Below are 9,697 nucleotides of genomic sequence, written 5' to 3'. Positions count from 1 at the left end.
GGACAGATCACTTGAGGTGGAGTTTGAGACCAGCCTGGCCAACATGGTGAAACCCTGTCTCTACCAAAAATACAAAAATTAGCTGGGTGCAGTGGCCAGTGCTTGTGATCCCATCTACTCGGGAGGCTGAGACAGGAGAATCATTTGAACCCAGGAGACAGAGGTTGCAGTGAGCCGAGACTGAACCACTGCACTGCAGCCTGGGTGAGAGTGACACTCCATTTCAAAAAAAAACAAAAATCGATTTCCCACTACCTCTTCTACCACCTCCCTAATCTAGACCATTATTACATCTCACCTGGACTATTTCAATAGCTTTCTAATTAGTTTTTCTGCTTCAATCCTTATCTTAATCCAAGTCTGGTTTGTTTGTTTGTTTATTTGAGATGGAGTCTAATTAGAAAGCTATTGAAATAGTGTAGGTGAGCTGTAATAATGGTCTAGATTAGGGAGGTGGTAGAAGAGGTAGTGGAATTTTTTTTTTTTTTTTTTTTTTTTTTTGACATGGAGTGTCACTCTGTCGCCTAGGCTGGAATGACCTGGTGCAATCTCAGCTCACTGCAACCTCTGCCTCCCGGGTTCAAGCGTTTCTCCTGCCTCAACCTCCTGAGTAGCTGGGATTACAAGAGCCTGCCACGTTGCCTAGCTAATTTTTTGTATTTTCAGTAGAGATGGGGTTTTACTATGTTTAGCAGAAACAGGGTTTCACCTCGTGATCCACCCGCCTCGGCCTCCCAAAATGCTGGAATTATAGGCGTGAGCCACCGTGCCCGGCCTTATTTATTTATTTATTTATTTATTTATTTATTTATTTATTTATTTATTTGAGACGGAGTTTTGCTCTTGTTACCCAGGCTGGAGTGCAATTGCGCGATCTCAGCTCACCCCAACCTCCGCCTCCTGGTTCAGGCAATTCTCCTGCCTCAGCCTCCCGAGTAGCTGGGATTACAGGCACACGCCACCATGGCCAGCTAATTTTTTGTATTTTTAGTAGAGACGGGGTTTCAACATGTTGACCAGGATGGTCTCGATCTCTTGACCTCGTGATCCACCCGCCTCGGCCTCCCAAAATGCTGGGATTATTTTTTTATTTTTTTTGAGATGGAGTCTTGCTCTGTTGCGCAGGCTGGAATACGATGGTGCAAGCTCAGCTCACTGTAACCTCTGCCTCCCGGGTTCAAGGGATTCTCGCGCCTTAGCCTCCTGAGTAGCTAGGATTACAGACATGTGCCACCACACCCAGCTAATTTTTGTATTTATATTAGAGACGAAATTTTCGCTATGTCATTCAGTCTTGTCTCAAGTGATCCACCCACCTCGGCCTCCCAAAGTGCTGGGATTACAGACTTGAGCCCCCGCGCCTGGCCCCCAGTCTGTTTTATACATATCAGTCAGAGTAAACTGTGAATATAAAAAACCAAGTCAGGACAATCCTCTGTTCAAAGTGCTCAAATGGCTTGCCATCTCACTCTGAATACAATCAGAAATCATTAACCATAGCTCTTAGGTAACAAGAGTAGAACATCAGAGCTTACATTAGTCTGAGAGCTTCTAGATCTACACCGAGAGAATTCACAATTCTAACTGTCCTGGGGCCTTTGGACAAAGCATTTACAGTAATGTAACTTAACATTGACAAAATGAGATAAAACCCAGGAACCTCATTTTTTTTAATTGCATTTTAGGTTTTGGGGTACATGTGCAGTACATGCAAGATAGTTGCATAGGTTCACACGTGGCAGTGTGATTTGCTGCCTTCCTCCCCTTCACCCACATCTGGCATTTCTCCCCATGCTATCCCTTTCCAACTCCCCCTCCCCATTGTCCCTCCCCTATTCCCCCCAATAGACCCCAGTGTGTAGTACTCCCCTCGCTGTGTCCATGTGTTCTCATTGTTCATCACCCACCTATGAATGAGAATATGCGGTATTTCATTTTCTGTTCTTGTGTCAGTTTGCTGAGAATGAAGTTCTCTGGATTCATCCATGTCCCCACAAAGGACATGAACTCATTGTTTTTGATTGCTGCATAATATTCCATGGTGTATATGTGCCACATTTTTCCAGTCCAGTCTATCATCAATGGGTATTTGGGTTGGTTCCAGGTCGTTGCTATTGTAAACAGTGCTGCAATGAATATTGGTGTGCATGTGTCCTTATAGTAGAACAACTTATAGTCCTTTGGATATATACCCAGTAATGAGATTGCTGGGTCAAATGGAATTTCTATTTCTAGATCCTTGAGGAATCACCACTCTGTCTTCCACAATGGTTGAACTAATTAACACTCCCACCAGCAGTGTAAAAGTGTTCCTTTTTCTTCACATCCTGTCCAGCATCTGTTGTCTCCAGATTTTTTAATGATCGCCATCCTAACTGGCGTGAGATGGTATCTCAATGTAGTTTTGATTTGCATGTCTCTGATGACCAGTGATGATGAGCATTTTTTCATATGTTTGTTGGCCTCATGTATGTCTTCTTTTGTAAAGTGTCTGTTCATATCCTTTGCCCATTTTTGAATGGGCTTGTTTGTTTTTTTCTTGTAAATCTGTTTTAGTTCTTTGTAAATTCTGGATATCAGCCCTTTGTCAGATGGGTAAACTGCAAAATTTTTTTCCCATTCTGTTGGTTGCCGATTCACTCTAATGACTGTTTCTTTTGCCGTGCAGAAGCTGTGGAGTTTGATTAGGTCCCATTTGTCTATTTTGGCTTTGTTGCCAATGCAGAAACTTCATTTTAACACTGCAAGGAGAATCTCCAGGGAGGAGGCGTAACTAACTAAGCCCACTTGCTTTTTTGAATTTTACTTTAAATTTGGGGCCCCCTTGCAGGTTTTTTTTTTGTTGTTGTTTTTGCTTTTGCCACCACCAGGCTAGGACCTTAGTTTCTGCATTTTGTAAATGGGGTATTAATTGTACCTGTCATAGGGTTATAAAATTTTGAATGAGTTAATAAATGTAAAACACTTAGAACCAGTCTGGTACATAGTAAACACTCAGCATATTTTAGCAAACATTATCAGAACTGTATCTTAGTACCTAACCATAACCATCTCATTCAGTAACATAATTGGTCTTAACTCAAGTAGTAGCTAATTTCACGTACCTGTCATCACTCATTTGCAGTTCATTTACATGGGCAAAGATAAAGGCTAAGACAAATTTATCCCAAAACATTTCTGTTTGTTTGTTTTTTGTTTTTGTTTTTGTTTTTGTTTTTGAGATGGAGTCTCGCTCTGTTGCCCAGGCTAGAGTGCAGTGGTATGATGACTCACTGCAACCTCCATCTCCCAGATTCAAGCAATTCTCCTGCCTCAGCCTCCCGAGTAGCTGGGATTACAGGCACGCACCACCACGCCCGGTTGTCTTTTGTATTTTTAGTAGAGATGGGGTTTCACTTTGCTGCCCAGGGTGGTCTTTAACTCTTGACCTCAGGCGATCCACCTGCCTTGGCCTCCCAAAGTGCTGGGATTATAGGCGTGAGCCGCTGCACCTGGCCAGTAAATATAATTTCTAAATTATTCATTTTCACTGTGTTTTCTGAAAAGATTCTTTGTTTGGAATAGGGCCGACTTAATGAGAACTTTAGTACTTGGCTGCCTATGAAGTGTAACTCAGACTTTCCCATCACATTGCACTTAGGAAACTCCATCCTGTCATTCTGTAATATGGCAAGAATTCAAAAAGTTCTTCATGCACCACTTGGAGAACAAAGAGAAATGTAAGCTGTGTGTTCAGCGGTTAACAAGCAAAGAAGAAAAGTGTGTTGCCTGAGAGATAAAAGGTCCTTTCTGTTTTAGGGACCATTAATCATTCAGTTTTGTTCTAATATTTGTCTTTGACATCAATTTCTAGAGGAAGTGCAGGATTCTAGAGAGTAACAGCCTCGTTCCACTTTGAGGGCAGTTATAAAGGACGTAACGTGGTGTGAGTACTTTTCTACTCTCTGAGGACTTCCAACCTTCTTCGACACTCAGCTACTCTCTCTCCTTTCTTCTCCCTACTCTGCAATCCAATCCAACCCCTTACCATTCTATCATAGACTCCAAGCACTAATGCTACCCTCTAGTTGCCCAGGACTTAGCATGGCATATCCCATTCCTTGACTATTGCCCACCTCTCACCACTATCCCTTCAGCCATCAACCACCACCCACCTCGAGAACTTTTCCATCACATTTTCTCTCCTCAAAGCCCTGACAGGTGACTGCTGCTCACCAGACTAGTTAGCCAAAGGCGTGAATGGCCAATATTGGCTTTTTTTTTTTTTTTTTTTTTTCCTGAGACAAAAGTCTCACTCTTTCACCAGGGTGGAGGGCAGTGGCACGATCTCAACTCACTGCAACCTCCATCTCCCAGGTTCAAGCGATTCTCCTGCCTCAGCCTCCCGAGTAGCTGGAACTACATGTACAGGTCACTATGCCCAGCTAATTTTTGTATTTTTGGTAGAGACGGGGTTTCACCATGTTGGCCAGGGTGGTCTCGATTTCTTGACCTCATGATCCATCCGCCACGGCCTCCCAAAGTGCTGGGATTACAGGTGTGAGCCTCGTGCCCACCTCCATACTGTTTTTTTAGATAAGCCTGAAAAAATGTATTTGCTTATTAACAGGGTTTCTGGAAGTGGCAATGCCTTAATTAAAGGATCAGTTTCTCCAATAATAGAATTAGAGACTTCTCTTCTGCATTATATGATCAACCAATTTAATTTTATTACATCAATATTATTACAAACAACTTGAATGTGTATTACTCACTCTGGCCAGGTTTTTTCTTTTTATTTATTTGTCTTTTAAAAATTAATTTTTATTTATTTTTGATTCACATGCCCAAAAAACCTTAAAATTTTAAACAAATCTTGAATTTGGTCAAAATTCTGTTTTCTTAGTATATTTACAAAATTGTGCAACTATCACCACAAATTCCAAAATGTTTTCATCATCCCAAATAGGGAGATATTTTTAGAAAAAAATATTTCAAATATTTATGTCTTAAAACATGCCTACCTTGTAAGATTGTGCCTAGTTATAAAAAAAATAGGTCAAATGTTCTTTAGAAGTTTAAGAACTCTTTTGAGTAAGAGGAGTATCAAGGATAAGGTAATTACACAATGACATCTTCTTGCAATTAAATTGATTATATTTATTAATTGAATTGATCGGGTTTATGATTAAATTGATTATATAAGTAAAAGTAAATAGTTTGCAAGTATTTTGGTCTGTCTGCTAAAGAAAAGAGAACAGTGTAATGGCATGCATGTATCCTTTGAATCAAAAAAAAAAAAAAGAAAAGAGAACAGATGGGATAAGGGCAGTAAGAGAGAAAATATGTCCTTTTTTCAACAGTTTGAAATAGTTTTGTTATTTATTTTCAGGTAGCATGATAGGAAAGGGGAGTTGAGTGTTTTACTTCAAATTATCTTGTCTGCAAGCAGTGGAAATGAGCCCTGGCCCACACTGCACTATGGAGAGAAAGAGAGATGCAGGGGGGCATTCCCCGAACAGACTAGAATGGGAGCCTACAGCATTGGAATGCAAGAAACTGTTGTAAACAAGGAAATGTTCTGAACCATTTCTCTCCACTTGCTGACCAATTTTCTGTTTCCCAAGGCACACTGCAGAAAACTTGATTGTCAAAACTTCCTAAATTTTTATTAGCCTGCAGTTTCTGCCACCTAGTGAGAACATTTTCCCCTTCCCAAGGATTGGGATTGGTCCATTTAGAGACAGTTGGCCTTAGTAGGACCAATCCATTGCTGATTTGTAGACAAACTTCAGAGGTAAGAGTGGGAAAGAGTTCCCAGAGAAAGAGATTTGGGCAAATAGATTTTCATTACAGTCACCTTTGATCTTTGTGGTCTTATTCATGCAAATAATATTGTTACTGTTTGAAATTACCAGCACTAGCCAGGAAAAAAAAGAAATGTACTGGCTACCTTGTTTAGAAATTAACTCTTGACTTGGGAGTCCGAGGCGGGCAGATCATTTGAAGTCAGAAGTGTTTCTCATATCCAGTATTTTCTTTCAAACTTGAAGAAAGTCATGGAACTTAATCATACATGACAGAAAAATATGTAATATGTCCTCTATTCAGACTAGCCTTTGGATGAACTGTGATGAAAACTAACTAGGAAATGGCAATCAGGAGAAGATAACAAAGGCTCTGTTACTGACAGTCTCAGATTCCACTAGAGTTTTCCATCCCATCATTTAAATAATGAAGAGTCATTGGGAGTTGAAGCCAAATGCCTCCATAATCTTAAAACAGAACAAAGCCATCTCTTACAGAAAGCATTATTTCCGGGGTTCTAATAACTACTTAAAAATAGGCTTCTGTGTTTGTCATATTTTACTTGAAGAAGAGTTCAAATGTATTCCATGAAAAACAAATGGCCAAAAAAAATGTAAAAGTGTCTGCCCGGCATGGTGGCTCCAGCCTATAATCCTAGCATTTTGGGAGTCCGAGGTGGGCAGATCATTTGAAGTCAGGAGTTCAAGACCAGCCATGGTAACAAGGCAAAACCCCATCTCTACTAAAAATACTAAAGAAATTAGCTGCCCGTTGTGGCGCATGCTTGTAATCCCAGCTACTTGGGAGGCTGAGGGATGATAATCTCTTGGACCTGGTAGGCAGAGGTTGCAGTCAGCCGAGATGGCACCACTGCACTTCAGCCTGGGTAACAGAGTAAGACTGCCTCTAAATAAATAAATAAAACTTCACAGTAATAATATTGGCTATTTATTAAGTACTAACTGAACGTCAGGCACTTCTTTAACACGCATTATTTCATATAATTTTTAGAATAACACTATGAGATAGCTTTTTATAGAAGGGAAAACTGGGGCTCCAAAAAGTTAAGTAACTTCTCCAACATCACACAACTAGATGGTAACAGGACCATATTTCAAGTGCAGATCTGTTTTAACTTCAAAACCAACAGCTACTATACATGGCCTGATTGCCTCTAGCATTTGACTACTTTTTGCACTTTGATTGTGCAGACCCCTGTATATGATCCCTTTTCCCTACAGCCCCACCCTCACATTGGTAAATAATTGAATCTGAGTTGCCAGTGTTGTACTTTGTTTTTTGTTGGTTTGTCTGTTTTTTATTCAGTCCCCATAGAGACTGTCAAAAATTGCCAGTGCTGACTGTATTGCAAGCCATCATGGCGGGATATTGGGAAAAGTTTTCAATTAGCAATAATCACGCCTCGGATAAACCTCATTGGCTACGATACTGCCACTGTGCAAAGCTGCCAATTTTGTACTTGATTAGTAATTACTGGTTCCCTTTTAAGGCCTAGTTTATCTCTGCTCCTGCTGGTCGTTTCTCAGCTTGCCATCCACCTTGCCTCCACCATACCTGAGCAGCTAGTTGATCACTTGTCATTCCTTCGGGGTTTTTTCTGTCAGCCTCATGGGGACGGCCTTGCTCATGTCCTCTTCCCTACCTTTTCTTATTTTCCTTTTACTGTTTCTTTTCTTTTATTATTTTCTTCTTTTTTTAAATTCTTTTTTGAGATGAAATTTCACTCTTGTCTCCCAGGCTGGAGTGCAATGGCATGGTCTCGGCTCACTGCAACCTCTGCCTCCTGGGTGCAAGCAATTCTCCTGCCTCAGCCTTCCAAGTAGCTGGGATTAAAAGCACGTGCAACCATGTCCAGCTAATTTTCATTTTTATTTTTAGTAGAGGTGGGGTTTCACCATGTTGGCCAGGCTGGTCTCGAACTCCTGACCTCAAGTGATCCACCCACCTTGGCCTCCCAAAGTGCTGGCATTACAGGCATGAGCCACTACACCAGGCCTGTTTCTTTTCTTATTTCTTTTAGACACAGGATCTTGCTGTGTGGCCCAGGCTCGTTTCAAATTCTTGGGCTTAAGCAATCCTCCTACTTCAGCCTCCAAGTAGCTGGAATTTTAGCTGTGCACCAACATGCCCAGCCGCTTCTTTTCTTAAAATGTTTATTTTATCTTATTTTTTTGCTCCTAACATGATGCTATGCACATCGTAGTCATTAGATATTTCTTCAATTAAATTTAGTCTTTCTGTAACAATTGTATTCTATCATTTCACTTCCTTGCAGGATTACTCTGTCTATGGCCTTCCATTGGGAAGCCTTATCAACAACTTTTCCTTTCTTATTAAGTTTTATTTTAAGTTTATGGGTACATGTGCAGGTTTGTTACATAGGTAGATTTGTGCCATTGGAGTTTGGTATACAGATGACTCCATCACTCAGGCATTAAGCCTAATACCCATTAGTTATTTTTCCAGATCCTCTCCCCACTCCCACCTTACACCTTCTGATAGGCCACAGTGAGTGTTGTTTCCCTCTATGTGTCCATGTGTTCTCATCATTTAGCTTCCACTTATAAGTGAGAACATGCAGTATTTGGTTTTCTGTCCTGTGTTAGTTTGCTAAGGATAATGGCCTCCAGCTCCATTCATGTCCTTGCAAAGGACATAATCTCATTTCTTTTTATGGCTGCATAGAATTCCATGATGTATACGTACCATGTTTTCTTTATCCAGTCTATCATTGATGAGCATTTAGGTTGATTCCATGTCTTTGCTATTGTGAATACTGCTGCAGTGAACATACACATGCATGTGTCTTTACAATATAATAATTTATATTCCTGTGGGTATATACTCAGTAATGGTATTGCTGGGTTGAATGGTATTTCTGTCTTTAGGTTTTTGAGGAATTGCCACACTGCCTTCCACAAAGGTTGAACTAATTTACACTTCCACCAACAGTGTAAAAGCATTTCTTTTTCTCCACAACCTCACCAGCATCTGTTATTTTTTGACTTTTTATTAATAACCATTCTGATAGGTATGAGATGGTATCTCATTGTGGTTTTAATTTGCATTTCTCTAATGATCAGTGATGTTGAGCATTTTTTCATATATTTGTTTGCTGCATGTCTGTCTTCTTTTGAAAAGTGTCTTCTTTTGAAAACCCCACTTTTTGATGGGGTTGTTTGTTTTTGATGTTTGTTTTTTTTTCTTGTAAATTGGTTTAAGTTCCTTATAGATGCTGGATATTAGACCTTTGTCCGATGCATAGTTTGCAAAAGTTTTTGCCCATTCTGTAGGTTGTCTGTTACTCTGTTGAGTAACAGATTCTTTAGTTTAACTTGATCCCATTTGTCAATTTTTGCTTTTGTTGCAATCGCTTTTGGCGACTTCGTCATGACTTTGCTCATGCCTATATCCTGAAATGGTACTACCTAGGTTGTCTTCCAAGGTTTTAGTAGTTTTAGGTTTTACATTGAATTCTTTAATCTACCTTGAGTTAACTTTTGCCTATTGCATAAGGAAGGGGTCCAGTTTCAATCTTCTACATGTGCCTAGCCAGTTATCCCAGCATCATTTATTGAATAGGGAATCCTTTCCCCATTGCTTGGTTTTGGCTGGCTTGCTGAAGATCAGATAGTTGTAGGTGTGCAGTCTTATTTCTGGGTTCTGTATTCTGTTCCGTTGGTCTATGTGTCTGTTTTTGTACCAGTACCATGCTGTTTTGATTACTGTAGACTTATAGTAGTAGTTTGAAGTTGGGTAGCATGATGACTTTACCTTTGTTCTTTTTGCTTAGGATTGTCTTGGCTATTCAGACGCTTTTTTGATTCCATATGAATGTTTTCTTCTAGATCTTTGAAGAATCTTAATGGTAGTTTAACAGAAATAGCAT

The 9,697-nt window shown here is 40.1% G+C and overlaps 1 non-coding gene across 1 annotated transcript; it reads right to left on the bottom strand.

Annotated features, from left to right (window-relative positions):
• Nucleotides 1–7,113: 7,113 nt before the first annotated feature.
• LOC118152435 (U4 spliceosomal RNA) lies at nucleotides 7,114–7,254 on the bottom strand. Its single transcript, XR_004741202.2, has one exon. It is a non-coding gene; the product is annotated as a U4 spliceosomal RNA (small nuclear RNA).
• Nucleotides 7,255–9,697: the final 2,443 nt, after the last annotated feature.

This window comes from Callithrix jacchus, chromosome 3 (genome assembly GCF_049354715.1).
Source record: "Callithrix jacchus isolate 240 chromosome 3, calJac240_pri, whole genome shotgun sequence".
Taxonomy (NCBI): domain Eukaryota; kingdom Metazoa; phylum Chordata; class Mammalia; order Primates; family Cebidae; genus Callithrix; species Callithrix jacchus.
This window is presented reverse-complemented; position numbering and strand designations above follow the sequence as displayed.